We start from the raw sequence: 27933 nt of genomic DNA, 5'->3' as shown, positions 1-27933 counted from the left end.
GGTGTCCCTTTACCCTTAATAATGGATTATTACTTTAAACTTTGCTGAGCAGTTATTGGGGCCAGTCGTATACTAAGCACTGTACAGGAAATAAAAAACTGTGATAGCTACCCATTGAGTTTACAAACTGATGATAGTGCACTGGATAGTATGGACCATTTCACTTCAAAATTATCTATAAAAAGCTAATGAAAGCAGATAGTGGGGGTCATGGGCAGATAACTGAGTGGCTTTGGACCCTGTGAAGTACCGCCGGCTGAATGCACACTTGCTTAAGGGGAACTTATGGAGGAAGCATGCAGTCCTAGGCAAGTCCCTTTTGGATATGTGCCTGGGGCCGTGGGCGCTATGCAGCCACTTCATAGGGAATTTTGTGGGTGCTCGGGCACCCAGGGCCTCAGGGAGCTGGCACCTTTGATTCTCAGAAAGAATAAGGTGGTGATATTAGTCTTCCCCTACCCACTGCAGTTGAGAGTAAGTGCATCATGCATACATGCTTGTCACCCAACAGTAGTTAATTGATGTTGACTTCCATGTGTGAATGAGCCATCACAGATAAAACACCACAGACAAAGCTTCCATATCACTTGACATCATCCCAGACACAAAACTTCTCAATCCAGGTTGTTCAGCTATTCTGTTGTGAGTTGTTTATTTACACATTTATGCTTTTTCCAGTTAATGAAGTTTATTCATAGCAATATGCAACCACTTTTTTAAAAGAATCCTAGAAGACATGTACTGTGGGAAGTTATAGAACGAAAGATATGAAGTCATGCAGCTGTGTCATCATTTTTTAGAAGCTGGGCAAAAGTTCAGTGTATCTTTATTTTTTTAAAAAAATCACTTTTTAATTTTATTTTTTTTAAATCACTTGTCAGTGGAAATGGACAGGCGGATGTGTCTGCATAGAAAGTCCCAGAGTCTGAGCCCTACCATGGAAGAGGCCCTACCAATTCACTTCCTCTGGGAGACAAAACAAAGCCTCACTTCCTAACGGGCCAGGGAGCGCTGCACATGGTCTAATGGACATGCATTGCATTAGTTAGCTCTGGTGAAAGTAGAGAATAGAGAATACCTCTGTGTGCGACACCCTTGCAAGGTGGGTCTGCATGTCTGCCCTCAGTGCCTTTTATTTTCTTTTTCCCACCACTCAGCTAATATTTCCTGGCCAGTGAGATGCAGAGAAACACATTGCCTGGGGATGTTTTTAACATGGGAGGAGAAAAGGGCCAGCGGAGTTTCCAGTCACCATGGAAACTTAGGGGCACTTATCTTTACCAGGAGGCAGAAAGACGCAAGAATAAGGGTGTCATTTCCCTTCTACCAGAACTAAACAGAAGGTGTAGTGTTATGTCTCATGTGTGAGGTGCAGAGTTTTTGCATGTCTGAGGGATGAATGTACATTCCTCGGGGGAATGTAGAATGGAAGGAGAGAGGCAGGGAGGGGCACTGAATTTTGGCATCGCACAGGGCGCTGAAATTTGAGACCCCAAGGTCCGCCACTGTCCTAACCCACCAACCACAAGAAGGACCATTCATCTCTCTGACTGATGTGTGGGCATCTACCCTCCCTCCCAGTTCAAGTCTATGCCACTCTAGGATGGGCTATGCTATTTGGAATGTCGATTGTTGTCCTGAACTAACAGACCTATTCTTAAAACTCATTAAGGACCTCAAGCTGAAACTTGTCCCAGGTACCACAGTCAGTGCGGCCATGTATCGGGCATGTTCAGTTGCTATGTTTGCGCATCTTTGTGCTACAGCCACTTCTCACATCAGCACACATGTCTTTTGCTTGCCCACTTTCAGGTACCACAAACCTCTTCCACACAACAAGAGGAAGAGAATAAACCAATTCATGCTTACCACCTAAACATCTTTGGTCCTCTTCTTTAAAACTGACTCATCATCCCTGGAGGGGGTTAGTAGGTGGAGCCTGCCCCATCTCTTTGTTTTCCAAGTAGTGCCTTTGTTCTCCATTCTTTGTTCTCTTTCTCTGTCTCTGTCTCTTCTGGTCTTTTGTTCCAGCTTAGTCTTTGTTGAGCCTTTTAGCTATTCCTCTCTTTGATGTTTTGTTGGTCTCTTCATCACTATGCTTTTAGTTCCTGTATATTTTCTTTCTCCAAAGCCTGCAATTGTTTCTCCTTCAATGCTGCTTTTGCCCGGGGTTTTATTTTTCTGACTGCATTGTCCACTTGGTTCCAAATGACATGTTCCTGGGCCTGCTTGTCTTTTAAATTCCTGTTTCTCTTGTTTGGGAGAATGATTTTGTGTCCTTTCTTAAGGTTCTTCCTTGCAATTACTTCTTTTCTCCCTGAAGTTGGTAATCGTGGTTGTTCATGGGGGAAGGGGGATCAGAAGGATTCTTGCTACGAATAATAATTGGTACAGAGGACAGCAATATCAGTTTTCGTCTTCCTAAGAAGCCACTCCACTCTGATTTCAGAAAGTCCCAGGTGTCTCTTCTACCATGTTTGGATGACAAGTTCAACATCGGGGATGCAGAGACAAGTTCTACTATAAATATGTCAGGCTGCTAAACCTTTATTAAGCCAAAATTCACAAGTGCATATATACATATTTTAACCCTAGACTTCCAGGTCCTTGCCCAACACTCTGACCATTGCACCACCGTGGCTCTCAATATACACATAGTAGTACTTTAAACTTGGCCCAGTAACAAATTGTCAACCAGTGCAGATATCTGAACAGCTCGGGATAGAGACTTTCAATTTCAAATCACCACCACCACCACCCTAGAAATGGTTTCTCCTTCTCTTCTGACTTTCCTCAGATTCCGTCCATTCCCCCAGCTAATTAGAGGCAGAGCTGCATTGTTCTCAAATAAACAAAACAAATGATCTTGGCTTGAGATGGGGACAGTGACTCAGAATTTGCCACAGGTGCAAAATATTCTCATGCAGGCACTATGCTGCAGCTTCCAGATGACACTCAAAGGAAGCCCCACACAGAGTGCATTGCAGCAATCCAACCTTGAAGTCACCACTCAGGATTGGTTGTCACCACTGACTCCCCACCCATATTCTCTCTGTGTGCGTCCTTATTTGTTATGTTTATATCCAGGGCCGTCTTAAGCATATCCGGCGCCGTGGTGCAAAGCTCCCTCCGGTGCCCACCCCCCATTTCCCAGAGGTTTTTTTTAGGGAGGACGGCGCTGCCGGCGGGGCTGGAGGAGGCGGGCTGCGGCTCCTCCAGTGGGGAAGAGGTGGAGGCTAGACTCGGCGCCTCCCGGCTCAGCTGGCCACTCCGCGCCGCGGTGGCCACGACAGACAGAGGCTCCAGGCATGGCGCTGCTTTGGTGTGGCATGGCGGAGGCGGATGAGCTGATGCCGGGAGGCGCTGCGTCCAGCCTCCGCCTCTTCCCTGGCCCCCTCCAGAACTTGGTGCCCTGGCGCCCCATGCCACTAGCCTCTATGGGTAAGACGCCCCTGTTTATATCTTGTTTTTCCTCCAAGGCCCTCAAGGCAGCATACATGCTTCACCCTATTTTTATCCTCACAATAAGGTAGGCAAGTCTGAATGACTGGCCCCAAATCACCCAGGGAGCTTCATGACAAAGTGATAATTTGAACCTGGATCTTCGCATCCCATATCCAGCGCTCTAACCACTATACAACTTCGTTTCTTTTCTTTTCCAAAGTCTTGTGGCTTCTCCTCAGATGTCTCTCTGCATTTTGCAGGACCTCAGAAGAGGACTGCGGTTCAATGTTCCGCTGTCTTCTTTCTTTCTTGGGCGGGCCATTCTCCCCTCCCCCATTCAGAGCAAGGTATGGTTAATGTTACAACTGCACAGGTGGTTTCACTAACAACAGAACCAAATCACAATTTGCAACCCTGATTTAGAAGCAGGTTTCCAAACTGTGATTTGAGATGAGGTTAGCATTAACATCCATGTGCTTCTCATTGCTTAGCCATTATGTGGTCTCCATCTCTATCGGGTCTGTGTGGCAAAGCCCCCATGGTCATATGAATTGATTGCCCTGCTGGATAAAACCAAAGGCCAATTTCGCCCAGCATGCTATTTTCAAAGGGCACAAAAGCATTTGTTCCCAGCATTTATTTAGTCTTAATTTTTGAGATATACTTTCTCTGGGCTTGGGGGTTGCAGTTTCTGCTTGACCCCTTCCCTCCTCTGCACAAACCAGAGGATTCAGGAGGAGAGCTGTCTCTCCAAGTGTCCCTATTTTCCAGGGACAGTCCTGGATTTACAGAAGCTGTCCCAGTTTCTGACTTGATCCCAGAATGTCTCACTTTTCCTTAGGATGTCCCTATTTTCATTGGATAAATGTTGGAAGGTAGTGCTATTTTTCCAGAAAAAGAGGTGCCGGAACTCGCCATGAATGCCTCCCTTTTTCTCTGAGAATGGCAATGGAGCCCACCTGAGAGGTGCTGGAACTGGCAAGTTCTGGCTGAAAAAATCCCCGTTGGAAGGTACGGTAGGACATGCCTATTTTCATCGGAGAAATGTTGGGCCATATGGGAGAGGGTCATGGTGGCTGGCATGGTGAGAGATCCCTTTCCCTCCGAGTTCTCGGCACTTTACAGAAACAACTCAGGGGAGGGGATCTTTGTGGTGGAGATTCAGGGGTAGGCCTAACATCACAGGTGAGTGGCATTCTAGATTTACAATGGGCTGGGGACTTGAAAGATCAGAACCTTTATGTCTATTTCAGAATGTGGATGTCTTACCTCTCTCCACCCACGTTTTTCATGCAGAAGGTCTTGGATTCAATCTCCAGCATCTGCAGGTAGGGTAAGGAAGAGTCCTGTATGAAACCCTGGGATAGTTCAGTCGGTAGACCCCAAGACTCTTAATCTCAGGGTTGCGGGTTCGAGCCCCAAGTTGGACAAAAGATTCCTGCTTTGCAGGGTGTTGGACTAGATGACCCTAGTGGTCCCTTCCAACTCTAAATTCTTATTATTCCATGAGACAATACTGAGCTAAATGTCCTGATGGGCTGGCTTAGTAAAAGGCAGCTTCCTATGTTCCCACGTCAGGTTACTTCATATCTATTGGTTGTTGATTTAAAATTGCACCTGGCTGAGTTGATTATCTGCTGCTTTAAAAGTGAAAATGGAAAGATAAAAGTAATAACACACCAATTTTCTTGAGAGGAAAATGATCTCGGTCTTCTTTTGTGTGTTCCACTCTGCTAACATACACCATCTTTAGCAGAGGCATCTGAGGAAAAACAATGGAAGCCACAATTTGTGTCCTTCCCTCTTACTAGTTACCTTGCTTGCCTGCTCAGGATTGGGCACTAGAAAAGGAACAGAGAGGAGTCATGTACCCGCTGGCCTAAGGAGCAAATATAGCCTTTGAGGCGATGGGTTCCCACACTGGCTGGCAAGGAGCAAAGCCCATGCCCACTGCTAAACAATGGTTTGTTTCCCCACAGGAAGTAAAAAAAGAAAAGAAAAAAGCTGGCATGTTCTCCACTGTTTGTTCCCTCCAATCAACCATAAAAAGAACAGATCATTGTCCGATTCATTCCCAGGACTCAGTTGTATGTAACCTGAGACTGCGTTGCTGGAATACTGTAGCCAGCCCAGCATAAAGTAGAGATGTTGTATTGTGATGCTTCCAAGTCTTACAGGGACAAAAGGCACAGACAAAACAGACACTCCCAGCTCTTTTTACAGATAGGTAGCCGTGTTGGTCTGCCATGGTCAAAACAAAATAAAAAAATTCCTTCCAGTAGCACCTTAAAGACCAACTGAGTTAGTTCTAGGTATGAGCTTTCGTGTGCATGCACACTTCTTGTATCTGAAGTGTATCTGAAGAAGTGTGCATGCACACGAAAGCTCATACCTAGAACTAACTCAGTTGGTCTTTAAGGTGCTACTGGAAGGAATTTTTTTCCCAGCTCTTTGGAAGAGAAAAGGGGGATCTAGCATTTTGTCTTTATCTTACATTATGCATTGTCTTTCTCCATTCCCAGCCTTCTACTTCCTGACTGAACTAGATTTCTTTTGGTACACTGGCTGGCATGACTGGTTTGACTAAAGAAAATATGCTCACTTTCAGACACCAGTGAGAATGCCAGTGTATGGCTTGGGAGGGCTTCTGGAAGACAGAGACCTAATACAGTAAGCCCACAATTTACGTGAGGGTTCGGTTCCTGGGAATCACGTATTAACTCAAAAACGCAGAAAGCCAGAAGGCCCAGCACTTACCCTCACTCTCAGACCATCTCTGCTTGCTCAGATCACCCCCTCTTGCTCTCTCAGACCACCTCCGCTTTCTCTCCATGCTCTTGCTATAGGAGCAAAACTCTCTAACTCTGGTTCGAACTCTCCGACAATCTGACACTGCCAGAACACTCTCCCAAGGTGACTGCAATGGCTGATAGGATGGCCAACTGTTGTTTCCCTCTCTCACACCTCCTTCAGATGTATTTCTACCATGAATTTTGATTTCCCCCGTGTTTTTCCGTAAGGTAGCAATTGCGTAAGAAAAGTGAGGGTAGGTTGCAGGCTTACTGTACCTCCTGGTACCTGGTACCTCAGGTTACAGACGCTTCAGGTTACAGACTCCGCTAACCCAGAAATAGTACCTCGGGTTAAGAACTTTGCTTCAGGATAAGAACAAAAATCGTGCTGCGGCACCGGGAGGCCCCATTAGCTAAAATGGTACCTCAGGTTAAGAACAGTTTCAGGTTAAGAACGGACCTCCAGAACAAATCAAGTTCTTAACCCGAGATACCACTGTATTGCAAACAGGTCATTCAGATATTGGAGGCATGGCAACAGGCTCCTCCTCTCCCCACCTTTTGTATTTTCCACTTGGGAGTGTGCACCCACCACCAGCGTGCTACTACAATTTAGCATTTGTTTTAAAATATGTGCATGCCACTCCAGAACCATGTTATTAGGGAGGCTTACGACCAAGATAGAATCAAATTTAAAATCCATACAAGAAATTGGTACAACACTTTAATCATAGCTTTAAAATTAGGCCAAAACATGGAGGCCAACCATTTGACAGCAGTTTATGTACCTATGATAACACTGAGTTCAATTCCTGATTCTTCTGCTCTAATAGGGGCAGATCTGAGCCTGATGGAATAAAAGAACAGCTTCTCGTGCTGCACGCAGATCTCCAGATTGCTCAGATATGATCTGAGTCCATCTGTATTATCTCAGGCCATCTATATTTGCAAGAGCCTGTTCAGACTTGAACAACAAAGAATACTGAGAAGTTGCAAGAAAAAGTGTCCATCACAGGCGTCTGGCTGAAGCTTGTGGTGCCACATTTTTCAGTTCACTGAATAATGCTGTCAAGTATTTATGATCTGTTAAAAGTGGCAAACATTCACCCATAAATCATATTAGCGGGATTTATTTGCTCCATACATGATGACTAGCCTTTCCTTATCCAGGTGGGAGTACTGTAGTCTTTTAACCACTGCCAATGAATTACATGCAAAACAGATGGCCCTTTCTAATTTGTGTGACATGGGCATGTGATAATATTCCATTTAAATACCATGAGGAGAGGATTAGCAAATAATAAGAGGCTTTGAGGGATCGTAGTGATGGAGCATAGCTTTCCAGATTTCAAAGGAGTCTTAGGCTATTCAAATACTCTTCTTTGGGAAGCGTCCATACCATTTCTTGAGGAAACAGTGCAGTGGTCTTAAGACATTTAAAGGATGTGGTAGGAATCTCCCATTGTTTAGGGAGTTTAAGATACTTAACAATTGATTTTCAGATCCGTTTTTCTTATATTCCTCTGTGGCTCAATCAATGGCTTTTGTATTGCTGTATGTAAGTAGCAGAAGGCCTTGTGCACTCACTTTATAGCCCAGAAACTCCATGTAGAGTAGATAGAATATAGATATAGAAATATAGGCCAGCTGCTTTAAGAAGTCCAAGGACCTTGGGCCAGCCTTGCAATGTTGTTGTGAGGATAAAATGGGGGGGGGGGGAGAGAACCATGAGCTGTACCCTGAGTTCTTTGGAAGATGGGCAGGATAGAGTATCATGGAATGAGTGATAATATATTCACACAAGAAATGCCCTGGTATTTTGTTTCCCAGCAAACCCTACACTACCCTTTCTTGCAAATCTGTGAAAAGCCCTTGAGTTTATGAGTGTATCTATGAGGTCTGGATATTGTATCTCCTGCTGCTGCTGCTGTAGTATCTCTGCCTCCAGGACATGCAAGCTGCCACCATCACTGTCAATACTGGAGGATAGGAGAAAGGATTGGAATGGCTGAAAGGAAAGTGAAAGTGTTCAATGGTGATGCTCCCACCTCCCTTCTCTCTTGGCCCCAGCTGTTGCTATAGCGACCAGAACAAAGCCTTTTCTCTTCCCTCCTCTGGGATTGTTAATTGTTTTTGTTCTCCCCTTAGGCCCCCTTTTTAATTGTCCAGTTGTTCCTAGGTGGGTGGGTGCCTCTCCCCCCCCCCCCCGCCCCATTCTGCTTACTCTAGCTCTCTCCTTTTTATCACATGCAACCAGGATAAATCAATGGAGGCTATTTGTGTTTTAAAGCCTGTAGCATGGTGGAGTAATTAACAGTCTTGTCTACCACAAAAGGGTTAAACATAAAAAGGTCCAAGGAATGCTTAGGGAAGGAAGACCCTTGAGATAAAGGGCTTTGATGGGCCATCTCATAACAAAGCAATCAGCCCCCTTTGACCTCCTGGGGCTTGTCTCCCACAGGGAAGCCCTGCCCCTTGCGCTAGCATCTCTCAGGCAATCTCCCACACTTGCACTCTCATTGGGGCAGCTCCCCCTAGAGTAAGAAGAGCATTGATCAGAGCTGCGCTGGGCAGCAGTGCATCTGAGGCCCATTGCCTCAAAATGCTGACATTATTTCCTGTGGATGCCTATTTTAAAAACCAGTACATTGGTTTCAATTTTTCCTTCTTTGGGCTGGATTTTCTCGTCAGAAGGATGGGCTTCCGATTTGAAAAAGAAAGTGTTGTTTGTGTTTGTGTGTTCATGCACGCAGGCACGCACACAGCTATGTCAAAGAAAGAGAAACAGGTCTGAACAAGTGGATGGGGGACAGTAGTGCTAGAACAGATTAATCTATTGCATTGCATCTCTCTTTTTTTCTTTTACAAACTTCATTGGAAATTTGAAAAAACATTTGCCAAAAGTGATGTCTCCCAAGACAAATACATTAACAGATGTTAAGTCTAATCTTAATTCCAAGCAGTTCATGGCAATTTACATGCCATTTCCGTCCCCTCTTCCCATTTGAACTACATATGTGGGATAGAGGCCACAGGCCACATGCATTACATGCAGAAGGTCTTACATTCAGTTTCTGGCATCTCTAGTTAACTGGCCAGGCAGGGGAGGGCAAAGACCCCTCCCACAGACCCTACAGAGGTGCCGCCAATCAGAGTAGCCATACTGGAACTAAACATCAATGAGCCTTGTGGACCTTTAGAGACATTATGGCATAAGTCCACCAGATGCATCTTACACAAAGATTATATGTCATTATACAGTTGTCTTTAAGATGCCAGAAGATTATTTCTTGTTAGCCTACTCCCCAGGAAATTATTGGGCTAAATGAACAAATTATCTGATCTGGTGTTAAAAAGCTTCCTTTGTTTCATGGGTGAGCAAGGAGACTTAAACCAAGTCTCCAAAGTCCAGCAGTCTGCACACTATAGCACACTGACTGTCTTTGATCTTGTTGGCAAATGCTATTTATTTATCTTTAAGAGTTTTCACCAGCTCTTCGCCATAAGATCCCAGGTTACAATAGACTCTACAATTATAAAAACACATAAAATATATAGAAGTATTTCAAATGGAACAGTATAAACTCCATTTTAGCTACTTTTAAGCAGAAATAAAGGAGATCTAAAGTGTCTTCTACCCTATTCCCATCTCTAAGACTTGATAAGTCATCCTGAGGAGGAAACACCAAAAAATAATAATTTCACAGCTCTTCTGGGAAGCTTACTGATTTTATAGCTTCCTCTAAGTTCTTACTCATGTTTACTTTAAATCGTCTTTCCTGTTGTAACAGATCATAGGAATACAAATAGGTGAATGTTAGCTATAGATATGTAATTATTATCCTTTATATGAAATCCAACATGTGATGGAGGAGGAAGAGCAGGTGGAGATCACATGTGCCAGCCTTGCTCCCAACGTAGTGTTACTGCTGGCTTCATCCCTGACCTTCCCCTATTGAACAGGAAGGTCTGAAAGGAGAGTCTTAAGCTGGATTCACATTAGCTCACTTGTAGCACTAAATGTAGTTTTTCTAAATCTGGACGCATTTGTACATGTCTACCACACACCAGTGTGGTGTAGTGGTTACAGTGTCGGACTAGGACCTAGGAGACCAGGGTTCAGATCCCCACTCAACCAAGAAGCTATGAAGACCTTACGCCTGTGCCTGCCTCTTTCAGCCTAATCTACCTCACAATTTTGTTGTGGGAATTAAATGATGAAGGGGAGAAGAACCATGTAAGATATCTTGAGCTCCTTGGAGAAATAGGTGGGATATGAATGCAATGAATGAATGAATGAATTTTTAAAAATGCATAAGGTTTATCCTTGTCTTTTTCTCCCTCCGCATGTCCCAGGTGAATGAATGACATCTATATCCAGAGGAAAATCTGAATGTGGATGTCATCCTCCCATACTGCATTGCTTTCAGTGAGATGCACATTTGAATGCATGCTTCCCCCATGCTACTGGTTCACCTCCACTGCAAACAGTGGATTGATACACTTGGGAGCTGTGCACTCTTTAGAGCTACCTGCCCGTGGGTAAGGATGGTGGAAAGGACACTGTGTGTTCCTAGGGTGCTTCGGACAATGAATGTTCCAGCATCTCTCTAGAACAGGGGTCAGCAACCTTTTTCAGGCGTGGGCCGGTCCACCGTCCCTCCGACCATGTGGTGGGCTGGACTATATATTTTTTTGGGGGGGGGGAGAGAAATGAACGAATTCCTATGCCCCACAAATAACCCAGAGATGCATTTTAAATAAAAGCACACATTCTACTCATGTAAAAACACCAGGGAGGCCCCACAGATAGCCCAGAGATGCATTTTAAATAAAAGGACACATTGTATTCATGTAAAAACACGCTGATTCCCGGACCGTCCACAGGCCGGATTGAGAAGGCGATTGGGCCACATCTGGCCCATGCGCCTTAGGTTGCCTACCCTTGCTCTAGAAGCACAGGAACAGCTCTCACAGCCAGATTCTGAATTGGCTCAGTATTATGAATATTCTCCAAGAATTCTTGGGAAAACCACATCTGCTTTACAAGCTCTTTTGGCTTGTAGTGTTGGTGTATACATGCTGATGGTGCCATGTGCCTTATCGTATTGCCCTGTGAACTGTAGTCTGGCTTCACACCTGCTCTGCACCCTCCTTACCACACCAGTCAAGGCAGAGAGATGCCTGGAAATTCAACTATTCCCACCCCGCTACAAATGCACCTGGGGAAAAGAAAAAGGGGTTTAGAGATCATCCCTATAAAATGTTTGGAAGAAACTATGAAGGTAACTGATTGACCCAAAGTATTTTAATGACAGAATATAGTGTTCAGTGCCAAAATAGGATTATAAACTGTTTACAAATTATAAAAACTGGTTAAATGTCATTGTAAAATAGACCATATTTAAAACATGCAACCAAAAAGTACTGTGAAAACAGCACAATTAAAACAAGGTCTTTAAAACAACAGAGGACGTACACACCCAAGAAATCTGTCTGGTCAGATGCTCTGGATACATATTGCGCAACCATCAGTGAGTTCTCTCAAGAGTAACAAGTTAATGTTAAATAACTTCTCAACATGTACCCACGAAGCACATGTGCCAGTAGTTTCACACCAATCTAAAGTTTGGTGGGGAGTAAAAAAGCTGTATTTTAAAAAATTACACATGATCACAAAGCATCCTGGTCAGTCTGAATTCTGAGTGTGTATGTGCAGTTTCTTGTTATATGTTCCAAGCCAGAAAATAACTTATGGGGCAAACAGCACTCGGTTCATAATATGAGTATTATGAGCTGAACAAATTTGTGATCTGAGGCAGGGAATTATAAACTCCAGAAACAAATCTGATATGATCTGGTTCCCTGGATGTGCCCTTATCTTGCCTCCTAGATAAAAAGACATTGGGTCCCATTCTATCTTACTGTAACTATCTTACTAAAGAAATGGCATTTCCAGCTTCTAAGGATATTTTCATTTTCAGAAGCTAAGGAAGATACACACTTGTTCGTTATTCCCTTCCCCAAGTCACGGTATATATAAAAAAGGTACCTGTGTAGATCAGACTTGTATTTTCAAGTTTAAAATTGTAACAATGCGGTCTAACATATAGCACTAAGAAAAGATGTCAGTTATTCACAGGCCTGAAATTTCAGTACCAAATTGAAAGCTGCCGTTCAAATGGCATGACCGTGACATTGATGGGGGGAAATCGCTCTGTGTCTACATCTCTATGGTGCAAACCCTAATGGCAAATCAAACTGCTTTGGGAATGGGACTCTTTGGGATGACTAGCCTGTCAAGGCTATTCTCCTCTCCTTCCAGATTGAAAAAGAGGAGCTAAGAGAGTAACAATTTTTATTTCTTATGTCGCTTTCACCCAAACAGAAAAAGGACCAACACAGTAATGACTTGTCCCACATTCAGTGAATGTGATAAAGGGTGCTTCCAGACAGGGGCTTAATATTCTAAATGGGTATCACAAATGGGTTATTGGCAACACGATATAGTTGTTTAACTTACTTGATTTTCCTCAGAAAAAAGGAAATTTGGATTAAATAGAGTAAAATACAGGTTGGTATTTTGATGAAAACAATGTGTGGACACTGCACAAAACTTGCTAGCATTAGATATTGGAAGACTTTCTCATTTGAGACACCTTAAAAAGGAAACTGTTACATCTGTGCTACCAAAAAGCATTCATTTGCTATCCCCTGCTCCCAAAGTGCCATGGCACTTTTCTCCCAAGTGTCATTGCTTTTCTCCCAAGAAGCAGGCGTCTTTTAATTTCGTGGCTGCTGTCACCATCTGCAGTGATCATGGAGCCCAAGAAAGTAAAATCTCTCACTACCTCCATTTCTTCCCCTTCTATTTGCCAGGAGGTGATGGGACCAGTGGCCATGATCTCCGTTTTTTTGATGTTGAGCTTCAGACCATATTTTGCGCTCTGCTCTTTCACCCTCAATAAAAGGTTCTTTAATTCCTCCTCACTTTCTGCCATCAAGGTTGTGTCATCTGCATATCTGAGGTTGTTGATATTTCTTCCAGCAATCTTAATTCCGGCTAGGGATTCATCCAGCTCAGCCTTTCACATGATGAATTCTGCATATAAGTTAAATAAGCAGGGAGACAATATGCAGCCTTGCCGTACTCCTTTCCCAATTTTGAACCAATCAGTTGTTCCATATCCAGTTCTAACTGTAGCTTCTTGTCCCACATAGAGATTTCTCAGGAGACAGATGAGGTGATCAGGCACTCCCATTTCTTTAAGAACTTGCCATAGTTTGCTGTGGTCGACACAAAGGCTTTTGCATAGTCAATGAAGCAGAAGTAGATGTCTTTCTGGAACTCTCTAGCTTTCTCCATAATCCAGCGCATGTTTGCAATTTGGTCTTTGGTTCCTCTGCCTCTTCTAAATCCAGCTTGCACTTCTGGGAGTTCTCGGTCCACATACTGCTTGAGCCTTCCTTGTAGAATTTTAAGCATAACCTTGCTAGCGTGTGAAATGAGTGCAATTGTGCACTGGCGTCTAAATCAAGAGGACAAGGTGTGAACTGAAAGGAACAGGAGTGCTAAAGGTGATACCTGGAGAGCTAACCATGCATACAATGGAAATGTTTGCTTAAACACTGGAGCATGAATTTTAAACAAATAAGAGGCACTTTCCTTTTGTAACACACCGTTCTTATAACTCCACCCAATTCCAAGAAAAGCTATTTTGTTAATGAATTCCAGTTTTGCAGTCTCTCGCTAAAACTGTTCCTATGCAATGGCCTTAAGGTCAGGCAGCCATCCTTGCCCCCAATACTGTAATGCTCTAATTTCTACATGGTATGTTCTCTTTTGTTAAGGGTAGTTTGTGTTCAGCTGATGTAAAAAGATAGAACAAAATGAAAAGTCACACTTTTTAGTCATAAACCATTCCATTCCACTTTATTTACTCAGATATAAGCCCCACTGAGTCACATTTACAGATGTCAAAATACATACTACTACAAATTCTGTACAGTCTACTGTACATCTGGATTGGAATTCCGTTTAGTTGCTTTAATTTTTTAATTGTTTTCTTGCTGTCCTGGGCTCCTTTCGAAGGAAGAAGGGGAAATAGAAATATAAACAAATACATTCATATTGTTGCAGGCCACCACAATCTCTGAGTGAAGCAAGATTCCAGGGGTTTACCTAGGATTTGTGTTTCCTTTTGGGAATGAGTCAGAGCAGAGAATGTGGCATCTTTATGATATCTGGCTTATTTGCACCTATAGAATCACAGATTCATAGAATTGTAGAGTTGGAAGGACCCTAGTCCAATCCTTTGCAAAGCAGAAATATGCAGCTGAATCGAACCTGCAACCTTGGTGTTACTGGCACCACACTCTAACCAACTGAGCCTACAATGGAGGGGTCCACAGCATTAGCACCCTAAAACAGTTTTGTTTCTTCCATAGTCACAACCTTGGAGCCAAACGGAAATCAGTCATTGTGCTCTGACCCTCTTTCCAGTTTGTTGCCTTTTCTGACCTGCAACCTTTTCTCCCTTAGGTCACATTGCAGCCAACTCTCCACTCTACTTCAAACTCTGGCTTTGTCTTCTGACTCTAAATTGGAGGAGAGGCCCTAGCCAGTCTGGCACAGAGCCCCTTCTCCTTGGCTTTCTTTATGGCTCATCTCGCAGGTAATTACTTCATCAGAAAGCCGTCCTGGCTTATATTTTGAGCCCTGCTGGATCCAGGGGTTCAGGAGGCTTGATGAAATTCTAGCACTTACTGGAGCCAGGAATTTAGGGGAATCTGGCACCCTTGAACTCCTAACAATTAGACGCTTGGGAAAATCATAAAATCATATCAAGTTCCAACTTATTATTGGGGTTTCAAGAACCATAGTCACATTGATATTTATATGATGATTCTCACTATATTTACTTTCAGCTGATTTTAATGGCGCTTCCAGTAACAATACTTTGGATTGCTGTCTTAATTTTAAAATATAAAAAGGGTGTGAGCTCCTACAGTTAGGCCAAAAAGATCCCCAACTCTGTGTTTAGATACTGAGGCCCCTCTAACCACAAAAGTTGCACAAGAGGACATCCTGGCCTAACTTGTGTTGCTGCTCCAGTTCGAAAAAGGAAGGGGCCCGCAGCCGCTTAGCATGAGGAATAACTCAGTATATTTTGAAATTTTGCATCCTCCCTTTCACCACTGCTGGGTCTCCTACATGAACAGATTTGCTTTATCCAATTGGTCCAAGAAGGTAGAAACTCTCTAGACCCTAATTCAAAATCACACATATTAATACTCCTCTGCATTTGTAAGAAATACATATATTTTAGTGTGGTAGCATCCAAACTTTGAAACTCTTGTCTATTGACATCAGCCTTCACTGTACTCTTTTCACCATCTGCTACAAACATTTCTGTTCAGGCAAGCCTATCCAGATATATAGAACACTGGTGTTTTAATCTGTTTTTCTAATTATTGTTTTAAATAGTTTTTTTCAACTCTTTTTCCTTATAATAGTTTTATTCTTTTATTAAATGATTTTGAAGGGGTTACCCCCTCCAATTATTTATTTACTTAATTTGTATCCGACCTTTTCCTCCAAGGAGCTCAAGGTTCTCCTGATCTTTGCTTCATCTGCACAACAACCCTGTGAGGGAGGTTAGGCTGAGACAGGCAGCAACTGAGACAGGCAGTATACTTCATGGCTTAGTGGGGATTTGAACCTTTGTGATTTTATATTGTATTTTTTTTTAATGTTGTGAACTGTCCTGAGATATGTGGATGAAGGGCAGTATACAGATTTAATTAATTTAATAATAATAATAATAATAATAATAATAATAAACTCTGCTCTCCTAGGTCCTAGTCTGACACTTAACTACTACATGGTGGATCAAGCACTATATAAATATTATGAAATCAATCAATCAAACTTTAATGGAATCCAAGAGATCAATTTTTGAAACCTTTGTTCTTACCTGGAAGCAGTTACACACTGGCAGAAAAAGTTCCATTTCTTTTGAGTGACACTAATAGCTTTGTGACACATAAAGTGGCTTTTTATGCACTCGCTGCAAAAAAGATTAGAATGAGTTAGATAGTATTGCCATAAATTGTTTTAGAGATTTGGAGGTTTAATCTGAAGCTGAGCTGGCTTGGAGCTTGCTGATTCCAATTCTGTTTTTCCTTCCCTCCTATCGCATATGTCCGATTTACATGACGGAGGGATGTTCTGTACTATGTAATAATAATAATAATAATAAAAGTAATAATAATAATTTATTTATACCCTGCCCATCTGGCTGGGTTTCCCCAGCCACTCTGGGCAGCTTCCAACAAAATATTAAAATACAATAGTCTGTCAAACATTAAAATCTTCCCTAAACAGGGCTGCCTTCAGATGTCTTCTAAAATGTATCAATACATTTATAGTTTATTTTATTTAATAACATTTGCACACTGCTTGATTGTAAAAAAAAAAACCCAGACACCTCACAGCTGTTTGCAAAAAGATAATAACAACAAAACCAAGAAAAAATCACAACTGTTCTTTAAAACATTGCTGTTGACAATCTCTCTATCTCAGGATATAATGGAGGGGTGCGTACGCCTTTGGGGGATGAAGTCCAACCATTGGAGGGTTACAGCGCCTGCTGTGGCATAAAATACTAAAACAGATTAAGATGACCGCAACTTTCTAAGCAGTGAAATTGCATGGCTAGCTCAGCTGCTTAGAGTGCCGTGCTGATAATGCCAAGGTTGCAGGTTCGATCCTCGTATGGGACAGTTTCATATTCCTGGCTTTGCAAGGGGTTGAGCTAGATGATCCTCAGGGTCCCTTCCAACTCTACAATTCTGTAATAAACATACTGAATTGAAGTATATAAATGAACGAACGAAGCGGAATAAATAAATAATTTGAAGAACGAACAAAGAAATAAAAATCGGGCAACCGCGTGAAAGTTCGCGCCAAGGAGAGAGAAACGCAAGTGGCGCACCGCCAGCCCAGGAAGGCCTGCTCGGCGCAGCAAAGAAAGGCTGGTCGGGACAGAGGAGGAAGAGGGCGAAAGCAGCAGCATCCCTGACCTATCTCCCCACGAGGAGGGAGGCTGGCGGGCGGGCGGGCGGGCGGGGGCTGCCGGAGAGGATGTTCATTGGAAAGTGCACGGATGGGTGGCCGGAGGAGCGTCCTGCCCACTTCCCCTCCCCTCCCCTCCCCTCCCTCCCCTCCCCGCGGAGCTTGCGACGCCCGCCGCGTGCGATCGGACAGCCCCGGCCGCCTCTTGTATACAACGGAGAGGGAAGAGGGAGGGAGCGAGGGACGGGTCCGGCCTGCCCCTGGGGCGGGGCGGCGTTTGCAAGACAACAGCCCGAGCCCGACACAAGGAACCGCTCGCTGCTGCTGGAGGGAGCCGCGCGGAGTCGCCAGCGCCAAGCAGCTTAGTAAGTGCCGCCGGCCGGGTCTTGGGGAAGCCCAGCCGCGCTCGCTCGCTCGCTCGCCACCCCGCCGCCGCCGCCGCCGCCGCCTCACCCCACCCTCCCCACGCCGCTTGCAACCCCCGAGGGGATGACATTTCTCTCCGATCCGAGGCTGGTGGGCGAGGGAAGCCTCTGGAGATTTCCCCCTACCCCCCAAATGGATTGGAAGGTTTTGCGGGCGCCTTTGGGAACTTGTAGCTGGTTGGGGTGTTTGGAGAGAGAAAGAGAAGCGCAGCGCAAAGGCGCGCGCCGCTTGGGTTCTTTCTCGCGCGGAATTGTAGTTAATCCACTGATTAATAAAAAAATCCTTCCGTCTAAGAAACGGGAACTTCATTCATCTTGGAGGGGAGCATCCTGGTTGGCCTTTTTTTTTTTGCGGGGAGGGCATGTGGTGTTTTCTTTTTTCTTTTTTTTTAAAAAAGAAATATTTCTTTTAAAGCTCGTTCCAGTCCCTGTTTGCAAACTCTTATAAAGGCTGCTCTGTGCGCCGGCTACTCACCCGGCGCGCGCGGGTTTGTTTGTGTACGCATGTATTGAAATCGACGGGACAACTCCAACGCAGGGAATCAATGAATCACTTTCTTCCAGTCCATAAATGCAAGTCCAGGAATGCCCCATGAGAACCAAACGGCGCCTCAAAGGGGGCGGGTGAATCTCTCCTTACAGTCGTCAAGACATCTCGTTTGGGAGCAATTCTGTGGATTTTAGTGGAGTGACTGTGCGGCTACTCGGGAGTAAGTCGCGTATTAATTCAAGATCTCCGTCCCCAGAAAAAAAGTGCTTTCAAAATAATATTTGCAGTGAGTCCCCCGCTTCCGTAATACGCCCCAGAAGGGAAGGGGTTAAAGTATCATTTGCGCCCGCGCACCCTCTCTCCCCCCTCCCGAAATAAAACCAGACCATCAGGTTTTCTGCACCGTCTCCCATGGTTTTCTGTTCAGTGTGGCTTTCTCTGTTCGCGGACAGGGACCGTATAAGATTTTGCTTCTCGCCATATATGCATTTAGGTAGAGCTGACTTAATCATATTGGTCAGGACTGAGGGATCGTTTCAAGGAGAATCAGAGCTACTTTCTCCTCTTCCCATTTCCTGCTTTCTATCTCTCTCTCTCCCCCTCGCATCTCCTGGCCAAAACAAAACAGCATATTTATAACTGACTAGGGGCACTGTCTCGCCAGCCAGTCTGTGGGGTTCTGTAACACAATGATTTCATAGTCAATGGGTGATAGGCAGGGTGATGCTCTTACAGTTGTAGGCACCAGCAGAGGTCACCAAGCATGTTATAAAATAAGCAGCCAGACACCATCCAGCTAAAAGGTTAATTCTCACTTACAAAGAGGAGCTGGCAGGACTGTAACCTTAACCTGAATTTTCCTCCCCAGTTGTTTTGTTTTGTTTGCTTTCTCGAACAATGTGTTGTTTTATGTAGATCACTCTCAAGTTCCTTTATCATAGAATTGTGGAATTGTAGAGTTGGAATGGTGATTTGTAGCATGTTCATAATTGTTGATTGCTTATAAATAACATGCGGGAAAGAGTCTCCCCCCTCCTACGTTTTGGAGATAGCACAGCCTGTTTCTGGATCTCATCTTTTACTGCCCTTTGTGTAGCACTGTTATTCTGCATGGTAGGACACTTCTGTGGTGTTGGGGTAGGCAATGCTTTAACAACAACAATAACAAATCATATTCTTATTGTTTTTCTATTATGTCCACAGTATTTTGTCTCTAATTTGAGTATATGGAATGGGAGTGCAGTGACCGGAGTGTGTGGGTGGGTGTGCATTATGTAACTTATCTGACAAACCTGATGGCTGCCTGAGGTGCATTTAAAGTGGAGGGTGGAGAGGGCCTTTGCATGTGCATGGCACAGAAACCAAGATAATCCAGTTGCTTTCAGCCCCTGCTCCAAGTGCAGAGGGAGACAGTATCTCAGCATTTAGCATCAGCTTCAAAACGAGCGAAGAACATTTAAGCCTAAATGTTCGCTGCACTTAACTTTGGTTCAACCTGGCCTAATCTTCCCTCCTCCCCCCCCCCCCTTGAAAATCACATCCATAGGACTGGTTCTGTGAAGGCAATTAAAGGATTGATAATCTGATCCAATAAGAATTGGTGCAGATCTAGTGTAGGGATAGGAAATCTGCGGTCTCCTCGACTCTCACTAACCTTGACAATTGGGTGTTACTATTAGGCATATTTGCACCTGCTTGTAGCTCATGTGAATTGTTTGTGAAATAAATAAGCAGATAATGTGTAAGATGGAGTGCAAAGATGTGTGTGTAGAAGGGGAACCTGTGGTCCTTCAGATGTTTGTGGGCTACAGTTTCCATCATCCCTGGCCATTGACCGCTTTGGCTGTGTCTGATGTGAGCTAGGTTCCAACACAACAAAGGACCACAAGTTCCCTCTCTCTGGTGTAGGTTGGTGTCCCAGCCCTGCTTTTTGTCTCCCCCTGTAATGCGTAAGTACAAGAGGGAAACTTTGGTGCAGCATCGGTGGCTGAGAAAATAAGCTACAGTACTTCTTTCCACAGCACATAGTTACAACCATGGAGCTCGCTCCCACAAGTGGCATTGATGGCCACTAACCTTTGAAAGAGCATAAGAAAAAATCAAGGAGGAGAAGGCTATTGACCGCTAACTGAGACAGCTATGTTCTGCCACCATAGTTGGAGGCAGCAATGCTTCTGAATACTAGTTGCTGGAAGCCACAGGAAGGGAGAGTGGTCTTGCGCTCAAATCCTGCTTGCAAATTTCCCACAGGCATCTGGTTGGCCAATATGAGAATAGGATGTTGGACTAGATGGGCCACTGGCTTGATCCTGCAAGCTCATCTTATGTCCTTACGCTGTGCTTAAGGCAGGTCTGGACTCTGGCAGTGAGGCCTTGCAATGCTGGAGTTTAGACTCTTTCAACTCCTGCTCTTTTTTGCTGCTGTATCCAGGACTATCAAGATGATTCACAAGACACTTGCAAATGCTAAAGTTCACAGAGTGCTAAAGTTCAAAGGGTGGGCGGGTGGGAAAGGTTATAATACCATCAGAGCAGGCTTTCACATGATATCAGAGCAAGGCGTAAATCCTTTGAGCGGAATAGGAAATCCATTGCAAAAGGTGTTTTTGCACATTGCATTTTAAAAGTGTACAGCTGTGGGCTGAGATCTAAAGGATTCATACACACACCAGGCCTCTGCCTCTGGTGGAAGCTTCTGCCCGCAGAAAAGGTATTCTGCAGGCTGAGGGAAAAGCTTCTGAGCGACATTCCATGATGTATCACAGGCTGCCACTGGAAGGAGAAACTGGCAACCCCCTTGGTCTTTTTGGATACCGACTGTGGTGAAATCCGAGGTATGAATATGATAAACATGGGTTCACAAACTGGTGTGTCGCCTGGTTATACTCATCAGGGAGCTGTGATGGTCTGTAGGAAGTGCACACTTTGGGGCAAACCCAGGTTGGCCTCTACATAATGTGGGAATTGACCCAAATATTCATCCTCGTTTGACAGTTTCATATGTCTTAGACTAAGATCCTTTTCTCTGATTAGGACTATTATTTGGAAATATGTTTGCCCCCTTCGCCCAGTATCACCTGTCATTTATTTGAACGTTTCTCTTTGTAGGCAATTCATGGTTTGGGCTTCTATTAAACATCAGATTAAAAACACCAATGTGACCTGGTAACATACTTGCAAGTAAAAGATGAAAATGTTTTAATATCTTTTGGCTATTTTTTTTCTGACAGATTCCTAAACAAGTGTGGTTATGCCAGTAAGAAAGTCAGGGGATCAGGGATGGAGGCGCAGAATCATGATAGGTGTTTTTGTTCTCAACTTTCAACTAGTGTATTTTTTTTTTAAGTACTGTGAACTGTGCTACTTGGTTTGCTGAGAATTCAGTCTGACTTTTTAAAGGATTTAGTCGGAGTGAGTTTGTGACTTGTCCTCCATCCAAATGAATGTAGTTTATCTGGAGGCAACAGGCAAATAGCCTAAGGTTATATGCTGGCACCTGAATTCCAAGCCTTATCTAAGATTGCAGAACAACCTATTGAGGACAGTCTTTCCTTTCTGAAACAAATACTATAACCCAGTTTTGCTCTCCCTGTGGAACAATATCTTTTTTGGCTGCTAAGTCCTTTGGATGCCTGCCAGGCTTTAGCACCCTGTGTCAAATAACACGCTTCTGACAAAGGTTGCCCCAGTCAGGTGGGAGAAAATTACTCAATGTTCAGGTGTCCATGGGAGTGTTTTGTTTTGTTTTGTTTTTGCTCTTGGGCATTTTAATTGTCCCAATCTTAGTTTCACCTAATTGGGGTGGTGTGTGTATGTGTGTGCCATTGAATTCCACATGATACTCAAAAAAGCACAATAGAATTAAAATATATAGGGGAATCTCTGCCTATCAGAAGACACCCAGGCTTTATGAATGATACAAGTTTGACAGAGAAAGAAAGCACCACCACCACATCTCCTGCTTCTCTCTCCATCATAACATACATGAAGATTCTCAGTGTGTGATGTGACATCATCACCCAGTGAGTTTGTATGCCTCTACTCTCTGTCATTTGCAACATCTGGTCCCACCCTTAATGAACAGAACCTTTTGGATGGTGGCACCACAAGAGTCACTCCTGAGCAATGTCTGCAGGCCTGGCACCAGCACCTGACATTCTTGGGCAGCTGGCAGGGCCCCAACACCCTGGCAGGGCCCAATGCTGACACTTGTCCTGGGGCCCCATTTTGGGGGGGCTGGGGTGGATCTAAGCCAGCTGAGTGTAGCTGCTTTTATTTTCCTGCAATGCCACTACAACCAAGGCTCAGCACCAAAGGAGGGTTGTCGTTGGAGGGCACATGGTCAGGGGCCTCTCAAACCTGAAGCTGGTCTTGGAAATCCACCTGGCTTATTCTACCTCAGCTCTGGAAGAGCAGTGACGATGATGTTGTTTGTGAAGGCCTTTGGAGGAAGTTAGCATTATGATTGCTGTTCTGTTGGATACTGAGATACTTTAAAGCAGGGGTCAGCAACCCTTTCCAGCCATGGGCTGGTCCACCATCCCTCAGACCATGTGGTGGGCAGAAAAAATGAACGAATTCCTATGCCCCACAAATAACCCAGAGATTCATTATAAATAAAAGCACACATTCTGCTCACGTAAAAACACCAGGCAGGCCCCACAAATAACCCAGAGATGCATTTTAAATAAAAGGACACATTCTACTCATATAAAAACACGCTGATTCCCAGACCGTCCTTGGGCTGGATTGATAAGGCTATTGGGACACATCCTGCCCACAGGCCTTAGGTTGCCTATCCCTGCTTTAAAGGCTGTGTTGTTGCTTTCTTATTTTGAATGTTTTTATAGCTGTTGTAAAAAAAGAAATCATGTTGTTTTAAAAATTTGTATGCCATTGTGGGGGGTCCTTTGGGACTGAAAGTTATGAGTATGACGTGATCATTTGCATATGATGCCCGCCAGATTAGTTCCTTTGCAGGAAACTCTTCTAAAGTTCAAGATGATTATGTGCTCACCTTCGCCACCTTCTAAAATGACATCTCTCCTAGGCCCTTCCCCAACTAAGCAGAGTGATGGTTCTGTACACAACATATTTGGGGGGACAAATTCGCACATTAAGAACTCCTTTGGGAAACTAAGGCAGGTATTTCTATGGAAACACTTGTATAGTAGCTCCTTGTGGTACCCATAACATGGCAGTATTCTTGAGGTGTCTGAGATGAGCTAGGTGCTGCTGCTGCTAAGAAGTACTTCCCACAGCTTCCATGGGTCTGTAACGTGAGAACTGATAATAGGCATTGGGGCATAAACATGAAACAACTAGACAGTAACCAGCCTCAACTTCAATTTGATACCATGCAAGAAAGTCTAGCAAAACTGGCAGTCGTGTTCCTAATTCTCTTCTGTTTAGGCTGTGGTTTGGATTTTTAAAGAGAGGAAGAAGATATGTGGAATTTCTAGGGCTCAGCTAGGCTTTCGTATGATAGCTCAGTTGCATGAAATGGCTATCATCATGGATAGGGCTTTGTTATTTGATGGAAACGGTTCTTGTCAGGGTCAGCAAGCTTATCAATTTGAACACTACTCCCCCAGGTCCTAGTCCAACACTTTAACCACTACACCACACTGACTGACCAGTGGACTTGATGTGGGCTGGGCGATTGCTGAAAAGGACTTTGTTGCATAGGTGTAGTGAGTCAATCACAGCAAGCCTGTTGTTTCAGGGAGCTTAATTTCATGTTGCTCAAGGGGTCGCCCAGACAACACTCAAACTTCCAACGTTGTCTTTGGGTTTTGCACAATAGACTTCTTAGAAAGAGTGTGTAATACTGATATTAGGGGAAACTGCAAGGCTGAGTGGTGCAGCAATAAAACAGCTGGCGCATTTGTAGTTAAGCAGGGTCTGTTATGGTTTCAGGTTGGATGGGGGACTGTGTGTTGAGATTCCTGCATTGCAGGGCATTGGATTAGATGACCCTTGGGGTCCCTTCCAACTCTTATGATTCTATGACTCAGAAAATGGTAATTAGACACAGGATCACTGATTTGAATCTTAATGGAGGGACTAGAGGAGTTGTTGCACCCAAGGCACCAAAATAAGAGGGTGATTGCCATGACAGTATCTGTAGAGAAGGCAGTTGTGTCAGCTGCCCGTTCATTGAAGCAGCAGAGAGTACAAGGGCTCAGTTTGTTCTTCCTCCTCTCTTTCTAAGACACAGCCTCCCTTTTCACATCTGCATGTTGAACCGGTATTATTCATTCTGTCACCAGGATCCAAAGAAATGTCTGCATAGTTATACATGTGTCCAAAGGTGCATGTGTTTCTCATAGGACAGTCCTCCTTTGCCACATGGTAAACAACTTTTGGAATCGGAGGGGAGACTCAAAAGCATTTTGCAATATGACAAAGAGGCAGGGGGAGGGGACTAAAATATTTCCTTGGAGAGATCAGAGCTCCTTGGGGGAGGCTTAATCTAATTCTTCGGAGCCCAGTCTAACTGGCTGGTAGAGGAAATTTCATGGCATAATGATATGTACACTATTTATGAGTCTCTTGCTAAGACCATAGTGTCCAAAAGATTCTCCCTGAGGCAAGGAGGAAGATAGGTAGCTTAGAGACATGTAGCAAATAGTCACACTAGAAATCTCTGACCAGTTGCCACCTGACTTGCTAGTTTTCATCCTCGGCAGGCCAGTGAGTCTGGATTTTTGTCCTCCTGGGTCACAAACTGGGAAGGATGTCCGGACACTTTCAGAGCTAGTGTGAAAAGCATGACATTTGCTTCCTGTGTTACTTGCATACAATGGCATACACTTGGTTTCCACGATATATGCATGTTGTAAATCCCAGCTGCCTCTTGTGTATATCTGTGTCGTACACGAAGCTGAGAATTTCATATGCTGTTCCTGCCTGCACATTCTAAGTATATGGATAAAATGTTCCATTTGCAAACTGTAAAACATAACGTAATGTGTGACAGGTAGCAAAATGGAGGAGAGGAAGTGCTTTGGGGAGCTAGTGTCTCTAGTATGGAACAACTCTGATTCTCAATGCATTCTGTTTAACTAAAACGATCAGATTTCTGCCCCATACTCCCATCTTGATCCTAAATTAAGGCACATTAATTCCAGTAGGACTCACTCTCCAGTCTGAGAGTGGCTGTCTGAGCCAAAAGGTGAATTCTGAAGAACATCTCTTTGAATACAATGACCCTTTCTGGTAAGTACATGCTTGTAGTGGATGGTGTGGCGAGTTGGAGGCACTTATCTGTCACCCCAGCAGCAGTACTGGATTGGCTCAACCTGTGCATTTGCACCATTCTGACCTCACCAGCACCTACTATGTCTCCCTTGCAGTAAGCAGCAGCAGTGTGTGCCTCCATTGCACCATGCTATCCACTGCTGTGTGTGTGTGTCTGTTTGTAGGGCCTGGAACCGCTTGTTCCTGAGAAACTTGTAAAACTGAACGAAGTGCATATGTTTGGAATGAACAGGATTGAGATGGGACCGGCTGATGACTCTTACAGAAATTTTTGGAGTCCTTCATTGGCAAATTTGAGTAGGGCCATTGGCCAGGTGTTCAAGTGGAACATGTTATGGGAAGTTTGTGGCAGTCAGATTTGTACGAGACAGAATGCCTGTAATTGTGTGTGAGAGGTGTGTGTGTGTGTGTGTGTGTGTGTATAGGAAGGATGGGAATGTGCAGAGACATCTCGGGGATCCATTATATCTTTGTGCACAGATAACCACTCACTGCACCCCTTACAGGATACTTGTCTGTGGGAGCTTGTGCACACTTATTTTTCTCTCTCTGTAGGAATGAAGGGCAACCATATGAATATGTACAGGGAACACCACCAAGGTGGAGCAAACCTACCCCCTGCCCCTGGTGCCCCTGGAGTCTGAGGGGCAGGCTTAGCCCTTTCATCTCAACTGTGTACAGATTGAGTTTCTTGATCATGTTAGCTGGAATGGCGGACACACACACTCAGTGTTCAGGCTTTGGAAAGGTCACACTGATATTTACAATATTTTATATAAAGGGGGGAAATAATAGGTCACAGTCATGGCAGGAATCCCAATCTAAATTATCTAGGTGGGGCAGGAAAGTGTGTGTGATGTTGGCACTGGAGGTCAACCTAAAGCAAGAAAACTTAAAAATTGCCCTGTTGGTCCACACAGACCTCACCCCACCTATTCTCATCCCAAATAGCTTCCTTTCTTGTATCAGCTCCTCCCTGTAGTTTATGTACACCCCTAAATGAGAAGCTTGTGGCTTATGGAAACCCTCCCCTGCTATCTTTGTTGTTTGCAAGGTCACCGTTTGCTCAGATCCCTCCATAACCATCAGCATTTGATAAATTAAACATTGCTCCTGGTCCCCATATACACTTAAATGTTTAAAGATGGGGCTGTGGTTCCTAACCTCTTGATCTTTAGAACTATTTGAAGGGGCAAAAGATGGTGGTGTCTTGTTTACCTTGTTCCCTGCCTGACAGATTGCATGTGACAGATGCAAGCTATCTAAGTGTCCAACAACTGGAATAGATGGTTCTTTCACATCACAGCAAATCAATAGCCTCTCTTGACCCTCTTCCCCCACTTTGAAGAGTATCTCACTATCCCCACTGAGTGAAATATGCTCCCCGCTATGCATAGAGGAACTACTCTGCTGCTGACTTGGCTGCAAGCTGTGTACACCTCCATCCAGATTGTTTCCTTTGCGCTAATGAGTTTTTAATCATTGGATTCTTGGCTGAGAAGCTGTTGAGTTCAAAGAACTCCTTTCATTTTGTACAGGAGGAAAGTTGGCCTAGCTGGAGGCTGAAACTTTTTGGAAACTTAGCTGTTATTCAAAAACATTTGACCCTTTCCCCACCCCCTGCCCCATTCCCCAACCAACGCACACTCTTCCCCTCCTCCTTAATCCACCTGCTTCAGTGCCATATGTCTAAACCTGGAACAGCTCCAGTCCTGAAACAATGGCCTTTGGTCTGACTTGGGCCTACTAGTAACAGTAATAAAGGCAGACTCATTCTTCAGAGAGAAATAGAATGGCTCTTGCAAACTGCTCGGAGTTTAGGCTAATGGGTGCCTAAGTACCAAAAAAATTATAGATAGAAGATGGTCATTCTAGCATTGGGAGGATGTTTTTATTGATCCAAAAATTACCATGTGAATGGTGAGCCTGGAGGATGTTTGCTTTCCTTTAGCAATCAACCTCTCTTGCTTGCTTGAACCATCCTTTTAAAGACCTAACAATGTGGTAGATACATCATTTGTAGCAACTTCAATTAAATACCCTTCTAAGCTGAAGACTAGCCCTGTTTTAATTTTGTCCAAGCAAGAGAGGATTTCCATCTTTTCTCTCCTTTGCCTCCTGCCCCTAATCATATCCTTCCATTCAGGTCCTGATTTCCAGCCCCCTCTGAAAAATGCAAATGGGGCTATGTGGATCCAAAATCCTGCCTTTATGCAAGGAAATGCTTCTTTCATCGTCCGTTCTTTTCATGTGCCTCATAATCTAGTAGTACCTTTTCAGCCAAGCTGTCCTCTGCTAGCTACTACGTTCTGGAGTCTCATTATGAAATTAAATAGTGTTTTGAATTGCCTTGGGTGGGGGGAAATGGGAAGAATGTTTACTAGTCCCTTTGTGCAATCTACTGGCCTGTAACCTTTTATGATGATCAGCACTGCTTCACTT

At 44.1% G+C, this 27933-nt stretch overlaps 1 protein-coding gene across 4 annotated transcripts in view; it reads left to right on the top strand.

Annotated features, from left to right (window-relative positions):
* Nucleotides 1-17575: 17575 nt before the first annotated feature.
* Nucleotides 17576-27933, top strand: part of SOX13 (SRY-box transcription factor 13) — a 63872-nt gene continuing 53514 nt past the window's right edge. For 3 of the 4 annotated variants that reach the window (XM_081866339.1, XM_081866340.1, XM_081866336.1), the window contains exon 1: nucleotides 17576-17678. The gene's annotated coding sequence lies outside the window, so the exon portion shown is untranslated. Of the gene's footprint in view, nucleotides 17679-18338; nucleotides 18449-27933 lie in introns of those variants that run through there. The other variant, XM_081866338.1, reaches the window with a different exon arrangement.

This window comes from Podarcis erhardii (genome assembly GCF_964252035.2).
Source record: "Podarcis erhardii genome assembly, chromosome: 6".
Lineage (NCBI taxonomy): Eukaryota > Metazoa > Chordata > Lepidosauria > Squamata > Lacertidae > Podarcis > Podarcis erhardii.
Note: the sequence above shows the minus strand (reverse complement) of the source record. Positions and strands in the feature narration are given on the sequence as shown.